Source organism: Acinonyx jubatus, chromosome E1 (assembly GCF_027475565.1).
Source record: "Acinonyx jubatus isolate Ajub_Pintada_27869175 chromosome E1, VMU_Ajub_asm_v1.0, whole genome shotgun sequence".
NCBI classification, from domain to species: Eukaryota; Metazoa; Chordata; class Mammalia; order Carnivora; family Felidae; genus Acinonyx; species Acinonyx jubatus.
Genome location: NC_069397.1, coordinates 12,583,566 through 12,602,972, shown reverse-complemented (window position 1 = coordinate 12,602,972; position 19,407 = coordinate 12,583,566). Strand labels below are relative to the sequence as shown.

Genomic DNA, 19,407 nt, shown 5'->3' with positions numbered 1-19,407 from the left:
TGTAAATATTTTGGAGCTTGCCATATGACCTCGGCTGCATCCACTGAAGTCTGCCATTGTAGCCAGAAAGCGGCCATGGAGAAAAGGTAAATGAAGGAACATGGCTGTGCTCAAATAAAACTTTATTTATGAATCCTGACATCTAAGCATGATATAATTCTTCAGGCTTCTTTCTGAAAAGTATTTCCACTATTAAAAAACATGAAAGCAGTTCGTAGCTTGTAGGTCCTACCAAAACAGGCCATAGGAAGAATTTGGCTACAGAGCAAGAGCCAAACTAGTCATCCTTAGAGACTACCATTCCACAATGAATGGATTACAGTAGCCACGTGCTGAAAACATAAACACTGAGAGCAGACAAAGTACCAGGACCTGACCAGGGTGTGAAGGATCAAGTCCTCACCCAGGATGCCCATCTACCCTGCTCACCCATGGCCACCTCATCTTGGCATCCCCAGCCTCTAGGAGTGAGTGCAGGTGCCCAGACCTGGTGCCCCCAGTTCTGCAGAGTGCATGGTGCCCATGTAGTTCTGACACCGTTTATTTACTGGGCATAGTTTCCGCATCCATCAAGTCACTGCCTCCGTCTGGGGCTCCAGGAGGAACAGAAAGACACTTTCCACCCTCCATCTCCTGTGCTTATAGTTCAGACACTGAGTCCAGCTTCTCTCACTGCTAAGGGCCAAATGGAGCCTATGGGTCATTTGTGCGTTGTCTCCACAAATGGGGTTGGGGTCTGTGACGGGCCCTAGGGCTCACAGGGAAGGCCTAATCATAACTGTGACATTTCAGTTCACCAAATATCTTTTTTTGGGGGGGGGGGGGTGGGGGTGGACCAAATTTTACTGCTTTTTGGGGGGTCACCAAACATCTTATTTTGGCAGGGGGAGAGAACGCCTTCTACAAAATATGTTAAAGAACATTTTTAGCCCCGTATGGAAATTAGCGGGGCAGCCGGCACCCAGCTGGAGCCCGTCACCTCCACCATCCCAAGCGCCAAAGGGCCTGGGGACTCAGGCTGCTGCCACCGGCGCTGCGACCAGAGCTCTGAAAGTGGCGGGGAGAAGGCCGCCAGCTCCGGACCCTGAGCTGCTCTGGGCCCTTGGCGCGCGGAGGGAAGCGGCGGAGGCAGGGCGTGCGGCGGCAGCGGCACCTGCTGCTCTTAGGCTTCGCTGCAGGGCTTCCCGCGAGCCAGGCTGGGCGGCGGGGGGGGTCCCAACGAGACAGGTCAAGGCCTCCGGGCTCCGCGGATGCGCCCCCGGGTCTCCAGGACGCCGTCCTGCAGCAGGACACTTGTCCTGCAGCAGGACACTTCTCCCGCGCGCACAGCGCTGCCGCGCAATCCCGCCGCGGAGGGACTCCTCCCGCGCAGTGAAGGGCGAACTTGCCGGCCTGGCGCAGCTTCCCTGCGGAAGAGGAGCCGAAGGCCGCGCGCCCCGCGGACGGAGAACCTGGAGCGCCTGCGTCACCGCCACGCATTGCTTCACCGAACCGCCGGGCGGCCGGGCTCCAGTCCCAGGTGGAACCCGGCGTCCCCCCCACCCCCCCCCCCCCCGGACAGGCTGGCGCCCGGTGCTGCCGAACCGCTGGCGGCCCCAGCGGCTGCCCTCGCCTCCCCGTGGCTGCGCTGCGTGGGCTTCGGGGAGTCTGGCACGGACCCTGCCCGGAGCCCGCACGGAGCTGGTGACTGCCAAGGCCATTCGACCCCGGACCCAGGTCAGGAGCAAGTCTCAGCTCCCTGCCCTTTCCTGGCTCCGCGGCAGAAAAAGAAAGTAGGTTTTCACGGTCTTAACTAACGGCTTTTTGCCTCTTCCCAGTCTTTCTCCTCCACCCTAGTGGTCCTGAGCTCCCTCTGTGGCCCTCAACACGCTACTGCTCATTGTTTGTGTTTTTGTCTTTGTTTTGAATGGATTCTAGAGCAGAGACTCAAGGGGAGAGCAGAGGTAAAAGAGGGCAGGGTACTTGCACAAATAAACTGAAGGGAGGAGCGTATAGCATCCGGGGAGAATCCACACCCAAAGCTACTTAGTGCCAAGCCCTGCTCATCGACCCTAATGTCTTGGTCTCCTCCTGCATACACCCGGGAGCAGGACTGGCCGTCTTCCTGGACTCTGGGCCTGTGTATACCCGGGTCCTGTCCTTTCTCATCCCAGGCTGTGCTGCCCCCCCCCCCCCCCCCCGCCCTTCCCCACCTTGTCCTGTATGAACCTGCCCTGACAGGTGTCACCTTCTGCATGAACCTGCTCTGACAGGTTTCATTTGCTAGAGTCTCTGTCTCCTTGCTGCCTCCTGGAGCAAAATTAGGAAAGCACTGCTCTAGATCCATCTGTTGTGATCTATGCTGATTCTCCCCATTGTTTTATTATCTGCCACTCATACTTTGGCAAATTGAGTCTTTAAAAATTTTTTTAATGTTTATTTTTGAGAGAAAGGGAGAGGAGCAGAGAGAGAGGGGGACACAGAATCCAAAGCAGGCTCCAGTCTCTGAGTTGTCAGCACAAAGCCTGACATGGGACTTGAACCCAGGAACTGTGAGATCATGACCTGAGCTGAAGTCTGTCACTTAACTGACTGAGCCACCCAGGTGTTCCCGTAAATTAATTCTGAATTGTATAAGATAATTTTCTTTCAAGTTGGGCAGATAGGGTAGGTAGGCATGAATAATGGTTCCCTAAAGATGTCCATGTGCTAATCCCCAGAAGCTATGAATGTATTACTTTGCATAGCAGAAGGAAAATGTCCTGATGTGATTTAATTAAGAATGTGGACCTGAGGAGACACTCTTGGATTGTGATTGTGCGTGCGTGTGTGTGTGTGTGTGTGTGTGTGTGTGTGTAATATAAATCATGGGGACCTCATAGGTGAAAGAGGGAGACAGGAGGATCAGAGTCACGGGAGACATGAGTACAGAAGCAGAGGCAGGGGTGAGGTGAGAGCTGGCTAGGGCCATGAGGAAGGACTGTGGGTGGCCTCTAGAAGCTGGTAAAGGCATGGAAGAGATTCTGCCCTAGAACTTGCAGAAAGAGTGCAGCCCTGCCAAGCGTCAGCACCTTCCTTGAGGTTCGCACCGTAAGACACACGGGACTCCGGATTCCAGAATTGCAAGAGAATATGTGTTGTGTTTTGTTGCAGCAGCGATCAGAAACTAACAGAGGCCAGTGAGGTGCATCTTTTCGAACAGCACAGATATTGTCATATTGGTAAGTGGGGCTTCCTTGTACCAGGAAGTTCAAATGAAAAAGGGTAACCCCGATCATATGTTTCCTCAGAGAATCAATGGAGAAGTCACTCTCCTGGGAGAGAGAGGGGGGAGCTGTGGGCAGAGGCTGAGGACCCTCCCCTGTGTACAGGCAGGGACCATGAGCAGAGGAGCCTCAGGACAGGCCAAGCAAAGAGGGGCTGTGTGTCCGGGACCTTGCTTGAGGGCTTCTGAGGGCAGCTGAGCTGGGGGAGGGAGATCCCAAGAGGGCCTCCTGAGGTCTGTGCATCTGTACCTTCAGCAGCAGCTGAGCACAGTCCCTAAGCGATGAGCGTCCAGAAGCTTCGAAGATGGCCCGCTGACAGAAGGCAGGGAGTTAACCTGGGAAATTAATTAATTGATTAAATTGTGTTTTATTTAAAGTCCGTTTTCTTTCTATTCCATATTATCCTTAGGAGAAAGTGACAGCATGTTTGATTTGATGCTTAACCCTACGTCTGTAATTTTTTATTTTACAAAAAGTAAGAATAAGCTTTCTGAGTGGAAGACCATTGATCGGCACAGTTCCCCAAACCAGAATGGAACAACGTGTGTTAGATGTGGCTTGTCCATTTAGAAATGGGGATGCTTACAGGAAATACACAAGCTGGCTCTGGGTTAGACAAAACGCCAGTCCCAGTGCCATGCCTTCCTCCTTGTGTGATGTTGGACGGGTCACCTGACCTCTCTGACCCTGGCGTCCTTCCTTCTCAATCAGAGAAGGTGATCCCTCCACCACAGAGCTGTTCGAGACTTACCTGAGGCAGAGCGTGCGTCAGCACATATCTAAGGACAGGTAGCAATCCCCAATAGTCAGCGAATGATTAGAGGTCATTTTTAGTCACTTGCCTAAATGGCACGGGGTGACCAGTCTTGGGGTCTGTTGGTTCTGGTCCTGCTTCTGTGCTTTTTCGTGTCTCATGGCCTGTTTCTACTTCTAGGCCCCCCTTGATCCACACTGACCTTGTGTGTTTGGAGGGCTGGGCGGCATGCAGCCCCTCCGTGCCCACCCTGAGTCCTTAAGTTCCGGGTCTTATTTAATCTTACTAACAATGCTCTGAGCCAGTACTAACACTGTCCTCGCTTTTTAGATGACAAAACTGAGCCATGGTGCGTTTAGGACTTGTCCAGGACCACAGGGGGAGGAAGTGACCAAGACTCAGCCTGAGGTGAGTCTGATTCCTGGCCCCTCACAGCCACACAAAGTTCATGTCTCACAAAGCTCTACTACTGTCTTCACCCACAATTCAGCCAGTGTGTTCCTGTTTCTCTTGAACTAGCTTTTGTATATTTTCTTGTTACCAAAGTATTGTGTGCTTATTGTAGCAAACTTTGAAAATATTGATATACATTAAAGAAGAAATTTACATTCTCCTGTAATTCCACAGTCCAGAGAATCTGTATGTCAGCGATTTTCTGTCTTCATGTTTTGGTTTATTTCCTTTCCATTTTAAATATTTGCATGATATAAAAGACACTATGCTTTCTTTAACCAAATCCTTAGTGTTGATTTGGTTCAGATTATTTCTCACGTTAGAGTAAATATTCTTATAATTACAATACTGTATCTAATTATTTATTTGGTACAAATTTCCAGAAATGAGAATTTCAATTTTAGGCCAAACAGAAACCTTTTAAAGCTTTGTGATTTGTACATATCACCAATGGGCCAAGCCCGAACGGCTGTAGAGTATATAGCTCCAGTCTTTGTCAAGTGGTATGGTATTATATCAAAAGATTCTTATCTTTCAATAGAAGAGAACATTATCTCAGTCTCCATTCATTCAAGAGGTTGATGTTTTTGCTCTTTTCTTGCAGGCATTTGTATTTGTTTATGAGAAACTTCCAGCTTATGTGTCTTACCATTCTTTTCTTGTTGGAATGTTTATTTTATTATAGATTTGTAGAAGCTGTTTATTAGGAATATCAGACTTCTGTCAAATATGTCCCAAATAGCATTTTGAGTTTGTGGTGTTGCTTTTATATTTGACATGAAAATATTTAACAGTGTTGTTTAGCAAAACCCATTAAGCTTTTTTCTATGTAGTTCAGCATTCAGGATGATGCTTACGTATGATTTGGCTGGGGCTGCCATAACAAAATTCCACAGACCAATGTGCTTAATCAACAGATTCTGAATTTCTCACAGTTCTGGACTCTAGAAGCACAAAATCACTGTGTGGTCAGGGCTGGTTTCTCCTGAGGCCTCTTTGCTTGTCTTGCAGATGACGACTTCTCACTGTGTCCTCATATAGTTTTTCTGTATATTCATCCGTGGTGTTTCTTTGTGTGTCCAAATTTCCTCTTCCTCTAGGGACACCAGGCATATTGAAGTAAGGTATACTTTAATGATACTTCATTTTTTTTTTTTTTTACTCATCTCTTTAAAGGTCCTATCTATAAACACAGTCACCTTCTTTTTGTTTTTAACGTTTATTTATTTTTGAGAGATAGAGACAGAGCACAAGTGGGGGACGGGCAGAGAGAGAAGGAGACACAGAATCCGAAGCAGGCGCCAGGCTCTGAGCTGCCAGCACAGAGCCCGACGCAGGGCTGGAACCCACGAACCCTGAGATCATGACCTGAGCCAAAGTCAGATGCTTAACCGGCTGAGCCACCCAAGCGCCCCCAAACACAGTCACCTTCTAAGGCACTGGGAGTTAGGGCTTCAACATATGAATCTTGGGGAACACAAGTCAGGCCATAACAGTTTATAAAGGTCTTCCCCATGTCAAGATTTATAGTTTCATCTTGATGTTTATGGTATCAAAGTTTACATTTCAATGCCACTTGGAATTTATTTTGATGTGTGGCATGGGTTTTATTGAGAAAAATATAAAGAAAGGTTTATAGGTAATATAAATGACAGTTTAAAGAATACTAATAAAATAAATACTCATGTCGTCACCACCCAGCTTCAGAAATAGAATATTCTACTTCTTCTGTGTATCTCAGCCTATGATATTTCCTTGCTTTTACTACAGATTTTCACCTGCACGTGTAATCTTTTTAAAAATGTTTTTAATGTTTATTTTAGAGAGACAGAGAGAGAGAGAGACAGAGACAGAGATAGTGAGTGGGGGAGGGGCAGCGAGAGAGGGAGACATGGAATCTGAAGAAGGCTCCAGGCTCTGAGCTATCAGCACAGATCCTGATGCGGGGCTCGAACCCATGAGCTGGTGAGATCATGACCTGAGCCGAAGTTGGATGCTTCACTGACTGAGCCAACCAGGCAGCCCTGCATGTGTATTCTTGAACAGTATAGTGGCTTTTCCTCACATAGGGACTATCCTTTTGTGACATAATTTTTATTTTGTGTGTAATGTTGTCTCTGAGATTCATCCATGTTGTGGCATGCAGTTTACATACTTCTACAGTTTACCAGTCCATACTTCGCTATACCAAAGTCTCTCTCATCATTTTAATGGACATTTAAGTGTTTCCAGCTTGTTGCTATTATGGGAATGCATCTGCTTTATGTTTTAGATAAGAATTAATGAAACAAGCAAGATACTCATTCAAACGTAGAATACAATGGCAACAGTGGATGCTTCTGGTAACAGGGATTGCGGTTCCTGCTATTCCTCATCCAAGCCTGCCTTTTCATTATTATTCTTAAACATTTGCCCAACTATGAAATGTGAAAGGGTGTTTGACTTTGATTTCAATTTGCATTTTATGTATTACTAATGACATTCAGCATCTTTAAAAAAATTTTTTTAAGGTTTTATTTTATTTTAGTATATTTAAAAAAAAATTTTTTTAACATTTATTTATTTTTGAGACAGAGAGAGACAGAGCATGAATGGGGGAGGGTCAGAGAGAGGGAGACACAGAATCTGAAACAGGCTCCAGGCTCTTAGCTGTCAGCACAGAGCCCGACACGGGGCTTGAACTCACCGATCGTGAGATCATGACCTGAGCCGAAGTCAGCCGCTTAACCAACTGAACCACCCAGGCGCCCCAGCATTTTATTTATTTTAGAGAGACAGAGAGACAGAGTGTGAACAGGGGAGGGACAGAGAGAGAGGGAGACACAGAATCCAAAGCAGGATCCAGGCTGTGAGCTGTCGGCACAGAGCCTGACGCGGGGCTTGAACTCATGAGCTGGGAGTTCATGACCTGAGCTGAAGTTGGATGCTCAACTGACTGAGCACCCAGGTGCCCCAACATTCAGCATCTTTTAAAATCCTCATTGACCATCCATAGTTCCCCTTCCATTAAATGCCTATTTTTTTTCTTTTTGCCATCTTTTAATATTTATTTGTGAAAGTTCTTACAGGTATCACCTCCCACTTCATGGCTCTTCTTTTCCTTCTCTTCATGGTGTCTCTAGATGAGCATGAGTTCTTAATTATAATATGATCATATTTATCAATGTTTCTCTTTATGTTTTACACTTTGTGTGACTCTTAAAGACATTTTTCATTCCCCTGACATAATAACATTCTTTTATGTACACTTCTAAAGATTTCATGCTTTCTGTCTTCCACCTTTAATCTTAAATTTACTTAGAGTTGATATTTATGCGTTATCTCTGATGAAAGGCAGCTCCCCTTCCAACAAAGCCTGGGGGAAGAAATGCCATACCACCCCCTCCATATGCACCTTCACCCAAAGCTACATATGGGCTTAAGATTCCATCTCTGAGGCTATTAGGGCTACAAGAAAAGGTAGAACAGGACAAGGGGGCAAAGAGAGATGGGGGGGCTGCTATTTGCAGTGGATGATGGAGAAGCTCTAAAAGGGGGCATTTAAGTAGAAGCTATGAAGACAAAAAAGGAACGAGCCACTTAAATGCAAGAGGAGAAGCACATTTCAGGCAGACCAAAGAGAACATGGAAATGCTCTGCAGCAAGGCAGTGCCTGGAGATTTCAAAGAATGTCAAGGAGACTAGTGTGTTTAAAGCATGTGTGTGAGGAGGAGAGGGTGACGGGATTCTGATTTATTGTCACAAACTCCTTCTCTCCAAATCAGCCCCTATCCCTCTACCCACTTGGAAAACTTCTCCCTGCCTTTCAAGAAACAACTCAGAGCTTCTTCTGGTTCCTGGACAGATCAAGCTGTAGCTCTAGTACACTGTGGTGGCCTTAACTTCCTGTGTCACCACTAGACAGTGAGTTTCATAGAGACAGATTGCACTTGTTTCATTTTTGTATCCTTAGTGATAAGAATGGTCACAGCTCACTCAATACTGAATGAGTGAACAAATAAATGCAACAATGAGTGATTGTAATGAATGACCTTTCCTTTTGTCTTTACCTTAGGCCACTGAGAGTCAGGTATAGGAGTTCAGGGCCACTGCTACACAGAATCTAGAAATGGTCAGTTCTGCCTTTCCCCATCTAGGAGCATTTTAGAAATGAGTTCAGGCCACAGCTTCCTACCAGGTCCCCTCAGTGAGAGGTAGTGATTGGCCAGCCCCATGGCTGTCTGTGCTCTCCTTGTTGGCTTGGAGGGTTGACCTCTCCCTGGCTCGGTGCTTCTTGACTCCCCTTGGCTGTCCCTGATTCACGGGTACCTAATTGGTACAGGGAACTGAAGATGTGAAGTTTTTCTTTGACTTGGGTTGGACATCAGAACCCTGATTGGTATGAGCTTGCTTGAGTCAGCAGGATGTCAGCTGTCCATGGACAAAGGGCTGGCCATGCCTCCCTGGTCAGCTTTGCCTCAAAGAGAACCTCTTGTCCTTTCAGCCCTGACTCTGCCTGTTCCCTAGCCTCACTGGACCTCCTACATATCACAACGTCTGCTGCTCCTCACCCTAAGTACAGGAAGTAGATAACTTCTTCCTGATACTGAGAATGTCTGGGGCAGTGAGTTATGTGGCCAGCCCCAGCTTTAGAGTACAGTGATCAGCAGGGACCTGGCCAGCAATGTTGCGTAGTCAGGATGAGCATAGTGGGCAAAGATGTTTGTGACCAAATAAGTCTTACCCAATAGGGTCAGGGGGACCAGGGCGGAATGAGGTGTCCTAGAGGTTCAGGATTTCATAGAGCAGACCACAGCCCAGGAGAAGGCAGAGCCTTCACAGCAGATGGAGAGAGGAATAGGAAAACTGGGAATTGAATGTGAACCTAGTGCAGGGAAGGCAATACAAGAGGGAAAAAAGAAGCAGGGGTACCATTTAAAAAAAAGAAGAAGAAGCAGGGGTGCCTGGGGGGCTCAGTTGGTTAAGCGTCCAACTTCAGTGCATGTCATGATCTCACAGTACATGGGTTTGAGCCCCGTGACAGGCTCTGTGCTGACAGTGAACACTTAAGAGGATAGATTTGATTTGCTAACTACGTTAATACCTTTAAAACCAGATGAAGATAATTCTTGTCTAGGAATCACAAGAAGTTCAACTGACTTTTGTGTTTTGTGCGCTGGTTTCCGCTTATTCCTGGCCCTCCGAATTCCCTTTCCCTGTGCACACAGATGACTGTCACGGGGTCTTTTGTAGATGCCCAGTGATACTGGTTTCCAGTTCTGCACTTCACACATGTGTGGGCATCACCAGTCATCCTCAGGCTCCTGATGGTCTTCCCTAAGGAATTCACAAGTGCTCCTGGTTTCAACTGCAGAGTTTTATTTTTATGTATTTTTGAGATAGAGACAGAGCACGATCAGGGGAGGAGCAGAGAGAGAGGGAGACACAGAATGTGAAGCAGGCTCCAGGCTCTGAGCTGTCAGCACAGAGCCCAACGCGGGGCTTGAACCCACAAACCCTGAGGTTGTGATCTGGGCCAAAGTTGGATGCTTAACTGACGGAGCCACCCAGGTGCCCCTCAACTGCAAATTTTATATACAAGTATCTACACTGCATGCTGAAGAGTTTAGTTTTAGTGATGTAGGAAGAAGTTTGATCATGACTTGTTTTGGGGAAAGGCAGTGAAGTATCTTAAATTTCTGCACCCAATTGATGCTAGCAAAAGACAATGGTTCTAATGAAGAAATGATCTCTTGAAAACATATATATATATATATATATATATATATATATAATATATGTATATATATATAATATATATATAATAATGATCAACCAGCATAAATGTGACCAGGCACAATCAGGCACCTTGCCCAAATCCACACACCTGTGACTGGTAGGCTTCCCGGAATGTTTCCCCATTGTGGCTTTTATGTCTTATGTTGGAACACTCATTCCTTCTTTCTTTTTAAGGAGTACAAAATTATATGTGTTTAGTGTAGACTATCTGGAACATATAACATGTGTAAAGGAGAAAATAAAATTTTTCCTATGCAGAGATGGCCATTGTTAACATTTTGGTAATTTTTTGTTAGTCTTTAAGAAAATTGTATATGTGTACATACAATTTTTACAAAATTGTTACTCAGTTTTCACTGATACGACTTTGTATTTTGTCTACCGTTTTCAACCACCACAGCAGCAGGTACAAGACTGCTTCTCCCTCACAAGGAGCTCTGGCTGTGAAGCAGGCTCAAACGAGTGTTTGGGTGTTTTGTTTTTTTTTTTTAGCGTTTATATATTTTGAGAGACACAGTGACAGAGTGTGAGTGGGGGAGGGGGAGAGAGAGGGAGGCACAGGATCTCAAGCAGGCTTCAGGCTCTGGGCTGTTAACACAGAGCTCAACATAGGGCTTGAACTCACAAACCATGAGATCATGAGCCGAAGTCTGACGCTTAACTGACTGAGCCACCCAAGTGCCCCAAACAGGTGTTTGAAGTGAGAAATGAGGTATGATTATTTCATGGCCCTGATAAGACCAAGAAAGGCATTGTTATGTTTTTGAATGGCATGTCTCAGATATTTGAATAGGATATTAAACAGCATTTCACACAGGGGTACTGGGGTGACTCAGATGGTTGAGTGTCCCAACTCTTGATTTTTGCTCCAGTCATGATCTCAGTGTTGTGGATCAAGCCCCACATTGGGCTCCATGCTGAACATGGAGCCTGCTTAAGATTTTCTCTCTCCTCCCTCTGCCCCTCTCCCCAACTGGTTCTCTCTGTCTCTGTCTCTGTCTCTCTCAAAACAAGACAAACAACAGCATCTCCCGACTAAACAATCATGATATTTATTAATGAGGTTTAGATACCAATATTTCTTAATGAAACTAAACCGTAGTGAAAACCAACCTGACCACCAAAAATCTGACCGCTCACAACGTGATGATCTTTTCTCATGTTTAGGAAACAAATAATTCTGTGCTGTCGGCACACCCAGGCGCCCCAACATATTTAGAAACCACATCCAAATACTGCCATCTTCAAATTTGAAATATAATGCCTTTGATGGTAACATACTCAGAGTTAGCATCTGAAAAACAAATTGCCCTCGATGATAAATCTCTGTAACTCATGGGCCCAATTTCACTAGAATATCCTGCACAATCTGACACGGCCCACAGAACACTTGATGTTATTTCTGATCATCTGTAGTGTGAATTTGAATTTTATAATTTAGAGAAATAGAGAACGAGAGAGGAGACAAGTACTTTGAATCTGATCATTTCCTTAAATATAAATGAGCCAGTGAAGTATGACTATTTTTATTTTTATGGCATTTAAAATCAATTTTTTTAAGTTTATTTATTTATTTTGAGAGAGAGAGAGAGAGAGAACGAGAACCAGTGGGGGAGAGGCAAAGAGAGAGGGGGACAGAGGATCCAAAGTGGGCTCCACACTGACAGGAGTGAGCCTGACATGGGGCTACAAGCCCATGAACCATGAGATCATGACCTGAACCAAAGTCTAACACTTAACTGACTGAGCCGCACTGGTGCCCTAAGTATCACTATTTTTTAAAGATTGTTGCACACTTTACGTTTTCTGATGAATATATTATAAATTTTACTTACATTTTGTGGTGAGCGTGTGTAACCAGTGTCCATTAATTGGTCTGCATGGACAAGAAAGTTTTGTTGCAAAGCAAGGCATCAGTAGGGGTTATTTGAGGTGAAGAGTGAGAGGAAAAAAGTGACCCAGTTTCATGATTTTACCTAAGTCAAAATTAAGAGTTGAATATGCTCTCTCATGACAATGTATGGCTGGCTAGGATGAAGGGAGGGGAAGCAGGAAGGTGAACACAGGTGGAGAGTGAAGGTTGAAGTGAGGGCTAAAAAGGTACATGAATAACATGGAAGAAATCAGCAATGATTTGTCACAAGCTAACTAATGACCATCGATAATTCTCCAAAGTAGAAAATAAAATGATGTAAAATCAAAATAAAGCAACTAAAATAATAAAAAATGCAATGATATGAAAATAAAAGTTACATAATTATATTAAAAATTATATAAAATTGATACAATAAAATTATAAAATAATCATATAAAATAGGATAATATATATACTAATAAAAATAAAATAAATATACACATAATTATATAAAATAAATATATAAAATAAAAGTATACCAAAGATCACAGTGAAAGGATCTATTGTTTAAATTCTAGTTTTATACGTTTCTTATTCTGCAATTTAACATTATACTAAGAAATTTGTCATATTTTTGAAATGCTCATCCTGGTTTTTATTGTATTTATCATTGCTTTGAACTGAAATAAATCTTCCTGAACTTTTCTCAATAACTTCAGTAAGTCTTTAGCCAGCTCCTTTTTCCTTGGGGTCCAAATACACTTAAGGCAGGTCTCAGTTCTGTGGGTTTGTCTTGCCTTCTTACTGATTCATCTGGTGTTTGAAGATGTTTATCCCATTTATTTCACTTTTTTTATTTAAAAATAATTTTAGGTCTATTTATTTTGAGAGAGTGAGTGAGCATGAGTGGGGGAGGGGTAGAGACAGGGAGAGAGAGAATTCTAAGCAGGCTCAGTACCATCAGCACAGGGCCCAATGCAAGGCTCGAACTCATGAGATCATGACCTGAGCTGAAATCAGGAGTCAGAAGCTTAACTGACTGAGCCACCCAGGTGCAGGTTTTCACTTTTTAAATGGATGTAGTAGGAATGGTGAGGTTTTCTTTTTCTATTATCATAGGTACAGCTCATTGGCTCTGGCTCATCCTGTAAAATTTCCAAGTAGCCCTGAAATCTTGGCCATGTGTCCATGCTGGCACTCAACAGTATGAACCATGCCACCTAGCTCCTGGAAGAGTACAGATTTCCTAAATTTAAAAGCTTATCTCCACCCCCCACCCCCTTCCTGCCTGCCTTACTCAAACACTGGAATGCCTGTTAGGTGCCAAGAACCAACCTGATGCTGGTTAAATACTTTTTAAAAGGACAAAAGTGAAGAAAAAGTCCCCTGTGTTTACCTGTTCAACCATATCCTCTCCCCCCACATCTTGGCAACCGCTGATCTTTCTACCACTTGTATGATTTTGCCTTTTCTAGAATGTCGGTAATTGGAACAACAGAGGATATAGCCTTTTCAGACTGACTTCTTTCACTTAGCCAAACGCATTCAAGTCTCACTCGTGACTTTTCATGCCTTAATTGCTCGTTCCTTTTTACTGTTGAATAATATTTCATTGCATGGATGTACCACAGTTTGTGTAGTCTTTTACTTTTATTTATTTTTTATTATGAAGATTACATTTTTTAATCTTAATTTTAATTTTTATTTTGTTGAGTGAGAGAGAGAGAATACGTGTGCTAGCAGAGGAGGGGCAGAGAGAGAGGGAGAAAGAGAATCTTAAGCAGGCTCCAGGCCCAGTGCAGAGCCCGACACAGGACTCAGTCTCACAACCATGGGATCATGACCTGAGCGGAAATTCAGAGTCCAACACTTAACCAAATTAAAAATGTTCTCCAGGGGCGCCTGGGTGGCACAGTCAGTTAAGCGTCTGACTTCGGCTCAGGTCGTGATCTCATGGTTTGTGAGTTCAAGCCCACATCGGGCTCTCTGCTGACAGTGCGAAGCCTTGCTTGGGATTCTCTCTCTACCTCTCTCTCTGCCCCTCCTGGCTTACACGCACACATTGTTTCTCAAAATAAAACAAACTTAAAAGTTGTTTTTAAATAATAAAAATAAAAAAAATAAAATGATATAGAATCACATATGATCAACTATCTTTTTCATAGAAAATACTACAAAATGTATTTTTATCATATATCATTAACTCATACTGAGATTGTTACCATCTCTTCAATCAATACATTGAGCTATACAGAAATGTCAAGACTAGTATTGTGCCCATGTGCTCCACATCCGGAGGTGATGTGAAATGATTAACAATGTCAGCTCTTACTCTGCTGCCGTGTGCAACTGAGGAGAATATCAGGCTAATCCCAAACAAAAAAGGGGAGCAGAAAAAGGGTGCCAGGCTCTCCTGAGAAAAGATCCTCAGGTAACTAAGAATCCTTGGCACTTCTGCTAAGAGGAAAGATTTGACAGGTTGATCAGTGTCTTTTTCCTACCCCAGTGCTTCCGCTGTTCCAATCCCCCACCCTTTGTAGGGCTGTCCAACGCAGCCAATGGCACAGCTCAAGAGTCCTCCTTTCATTCACATGTAATTACCTTCTGTTTTGAGGACAGAGGGGAAACAAGAGCTGAGGAAAAGCATTTCTCTGGGGCCTGAATAGATGTTTAGGGTTATAGGTTGCACACACCAGTGCTGAATGCCAGATCTTGGGTGCACTGTTCTTTAGGACATGTATTTCTTCATGTGTTTGTGATATGCATAGCTCTTAAAGTGTGGAGCCCATGGAAGGGACCTTTCTTGCCTGGTTGTAAGGACGATTCTAGGCGCAGAAACTTATACCGCCTACTTTGCATTTTGCCATGCAGCATGAATGTGTGTCTCTACACATTCATACCAAGACCCCAGGTTCTGTCAGTTCTGCTACCTAAATATTTCTTCATCCATCTCCTCTCTCCACCCCACTCTTCTGTGTGACTTCAGGCTCTCACCATCTCAATCCTGCCCAAGCCTTCTTGTTCTTCTTGCCTCCATATTCACCCCTGTTCAGTTGTTTTCCATGCTGCTTTAGAGCAATCATTTTAAAAGGCCATTAGTCATCTTATTCCCGTGTATGGCTCTCCAGGGCCTCAATGATAAAAGCACTTCCAATCCATGTCCTTCCTTTAGGCCTAATCTTTTACAAACCCTCCATTTAAAAGGGGTAGAGTAAATATGCCATTATGAGTGTAAAGTTTGGAATTGGACACAACTGACCTATCACTTGTGAAACTTACTTAACCTTCTATAGGTCTAAGTTTTGTCCTCAATACAAAAGGGAAAAAGAATACTTCATTGTCTGGGTATCGGAGGCATGTGAAGCTGTTGATATACTCTAAGATCATAGTTGATATGTAAGAAATGGTAGCTATTAGCATTTCTGTTAAAATTTAAGGTCCTTCATCATTTTTGCTCATTTAGTTTCCTGCTATGATAAGGTAGTATGAATGCTTCCGAATTCCAAAGAGAACATGTGGAATTTGGAGACCTGTTCAGGTGTGAAAGAAAAAATGTGGGAGAAAAATCCTGGAGATGAGATGAAATTCCGTAGTCAGATGTTATTTTCAAAACTTGGTAGTGATAAGAAAATACAATGCTGACTTTGATACACCTGCCTCTTCCCCAGCCTGTTTTCAGAAAGGCAATTGCTGGAATGTAGATTGCTCTGGTTTTAGTCCCCTCTTCCCTAAAGTGATCTGGATCCATAAATAGCCATTGAGGTGATTTGGTTTTGATGTTGTATTGTTTTTCTCATAAGAGATGGAATTACTCTGTCTTTAGGAAATTCCAGGAGCATATATATTTTTCTCTATCCTTTTTTAAATGCTGTTAAATGAAATCAGTTGCTGAGATTTCTCATTTCCAATACCCATATTTGACAAGAGAGGGTGGGAGAAATAAAAATGACTTGAGCAGTGTAAAACAACAGCCAAAATTCATTATATTCATTCCTGTTTTTGTGCTCATTCTTAAGAGTACATTCTGCCCCCGTCAGACTCCAGTAGCAAATTTTCTAGGCAACATTCAGAAGAAACATAGGGCAAGGGTATTTCGTTACCAGAACAAAATACAATTTACCAGGATAAAATATAATTTAATAGTGTTTCGTTCCTGAATGAGGAATTTACTAAAGTTATAGTCTTCTCATCCTAAAAATTCTTTACTATTAGTGCTAGTACAGCAAAGAATGTAGTTTGGAATGGCAGTAATGCAGCCTATTTAAATCAGATTTAAAAAAATAAAAATTTGTTCTTTCTCATCAATGGGAGTCATATTTCATGGGATAGGAGGAAATCATCAATGTTGTATACACGTTTTTCCAGGCCTTTCCCTCTTGGATACAGATGGAAGTTTCTATGAATTCCTTGCAGAGCCATGTATTAAATGACAGTGGCCATGGGGATCTTCCATGAGAAAATCTTTCCATGAAAATCAGCCTTCTTGTTGCTCTTAATCTGGAAACAAGTGGGCTGAGGAATCATTTTACAGCCTCTTCCTGGAATGTCATTTCTGACACAAATGAATTTCTGTGTAACTGAATGTATCATTTTATTGTAACCAGTTCAGTGGAATTTGAAAACTAAGTATTTCACATTATTTGTGTGAGGACTCCTGACTGTCACTATGGACAAACATCAGTGCACAATGTGCTGACTTCTGAGCTCGGGCCTCTCTTCTCTTTGTAGCACTCTTCTTTGCCCTTCGGTTTGGTTTGGCTTGAAGATTTACTACCAGGTGTACAAGCCGGGATGTTGTGAAATAGCCAGAGAATTAGGGTGGCTCTTGTGGGTGTTTCTTGCTTCCTTATTTGTGTTCTTTAATTCAGAGTTCTGGAATAGTGAACATGTCAGAAATTCATCTTGTGGTGAGTAATAGTGGTCTTCTATTATGGAGATTTCCAGCAGAGGGCTGTGCTGATAGTTCAGTGTTTTAAAATATTTTGGGGGCACCTGGCTAGCTCAGTGGGTAGAGCATGTGACTCTTGATCTCGGGGTTGTGAGTTTGAGCCTCATGTTGGGTGTAGAGATGACTTAAAAATAAAACCAAGGGGCACCTGGGTGGCTCAGTTGGTTAAACATCCAACTCGATTTCAACTCAGGTCATGATCTCACAGTTTGTGGGATCAAGCCCCACATCAGGCTCTGTGCTGACAGTATGGAGCCTGCTTGGAATTCTTTCTCTCTTCCTCTTTCCCTACCCCTCCCTCTCTAAACAAACAAACAAACAAACATTTTTAATTAAATTTAAAAAATTTTAAAAATAATGAGTTATTTTGAAAAGGACTCTGTGTTTGATACGGACCAGTGACAAAGATAGAAAAGGGCACTTTTCTTGCCGGTCTACAATGGACCCCATTCCATTGTTGGCACAAGAGTGACTTATAATTTGGCCCCATAGCCAGGTTAGATTGCAGGGGTCTATCTTCCCACCATTTGAATCTTGCTTAGGCAGCAGAAGTGACATGAACCAGTTGTGAGCCTAGATATTATTATGTATAGAACTTGTTTGTGTGACTTGTCATGCATTCCTTCCCAGAGCTACACATACACAATCATGGGGGGCTTAGTTTTCTTGTGCTCCATGGGTATCTGGCCTCGGGATCAGATTTGGCCCTTCAGTTCAGGATGCTAAGAAGGATTAATGTGCCTCACATTTCTCCTGGAGCCAGACCAGGATGGCCCCCTGGTATGGACCTGGAAGGGAAGAGGAATAAACAAATGCCCAGGCTCCTAAGATTGTGAGATAGGGTAAGAGAAACAGAAGGGAAAACAAACAAACAAACAAACAAACAGCCGAGGACTGCACTTAGGTAAACTTAGTAAGTAAATATAAATTACACACGGATGGTACCTCTGTTGCCCCTGCAGGAATAGTTAATTGGAAGCCTCACCTGAGCAGAGGACTCATTGCCCAGGACCCTCAATTGGGACTCCAGTGCGGCTGTTCACCTCAGGGCTTCCCCCGCCAGAAGGTTGGATGTTGTGAGTACCCAATTTAATGAATTAAGCCTTCTTCGTTCCTCTTTATACTCCTCTCCCTCTTTATGTTTACTGTAATTGTTTAATTCTGTATATTCCTTTCCCTTATGATTAATAAAGCTTTCCTCCACGAAGCTGAAAGTGTGGCTATTGTGAATTACTGTTATTCAGAACAGGTATATCCCCAGAGACCTTTTCATTACTACGAGGATGGCCATTACCAGAAACCAAAAACCACAACCAATACCAGATAATAACAAGGACTGGCAAGAATATGGAAAAATTGGAACCCTATGCACTGTTGGCAAGAATGTAGAATGGCGAAGGTGCTATGGAAAACAGCATGGGGAGTCGTCAAAAACATTAAAAACAGAAGTGCCATATGTTCTGGCAATCCCACCCAATTCTTTATGTCCAAAAGAATCGAAATAAAGATCTTGAAGTGGTATTTGCACTCCAATGTTGATTGCCACGTTATTCATAATAGTCAAGAGGTGGAAACAACCAAAATGCCCACTGATGGATGAATCAATAAAGAAAATGTGGTATACATGTACAGTGGAATATTATTCAGCCATAAACAAAGAAGGAAATCCTGTCATGTGCTTCAGCTTGGATAAACTTTGATGGCATTATGCTAAATGGAATAAACCAGTTACAGAAGGAAGAATACTGTATGACGTGAGGTATCTAAAGTAGCAAATTTGTAGAAACAAAGTAGAATGTTAGTTGCCAGGGGCTAGAGGGAGGGGAAAATGGGGAATCTATATTCACAGGATATGGAACTTCAGTCATGCCAGATAAAAAGTTCTAGAGATCTGCTGTAAAACATTGTGCTGGTAGTTAACAATACTGTATTGTATACTTAAAAAGTTAACAGGATAGAACTGATGTTATGTGTTTTTTGTGAAAAGGAAGAAACAAAGAAAAAGAAAGAAAGACAGAAAAGAAAGAAGAAAAGAAGAAAAAGAAAGGAAGAAAGAAAGAGTTTCTGCCTATAGAGTAGGGAGATTTGGCAACAATTGTCTAGTGAAATTTCATAACTGTTATGGATCAGTGACTTGCACATGCTACCTATTCATCCCCCTTCAAAACAGGAGAGTCTAGGGGTGCGTGGGTGGCTCAGTCAGTTAAGCTTTCAACCTCAGCTCAGGTCATGATCTCACAGTTCATGAGTTCAAGCCCTGCGTCAGACTCTGTGTTGACAGCTTGGAGGTTGGAGCCTGCTTCAGGTTCTGTGTCTCCCTCTCTCTCTGCTCCTCCCCTGCTCATGCGCATGCATGCACCCCCCCCCTCTCAAA

At 43.4% G+C, this 19,407-nt stretch overlaps 1 long non-coding RNA gene across 1 annotated transcript; it reads left to right on the top strand.

The window, feature by feature from the left end:
- The first annotated feature begins 1,301 nt into the window (after positions 1 to 1,301).
- On the top strand, positions 1,302 to 18,111 carry LOC128313414 (uncharacterized). The gene is made up of 3 exons (XR_008294078.1): positions 1,302 to 3,200; positions 4,330 to 4,407; positions 17,996 to 18,111. It is a non-coding gene; the product is annotated as an uncharacterized LOC128313414 (long non-coding RNA).
- Positions 18,112 to 19,407: the final 1,296 nt, after the last annotated feature.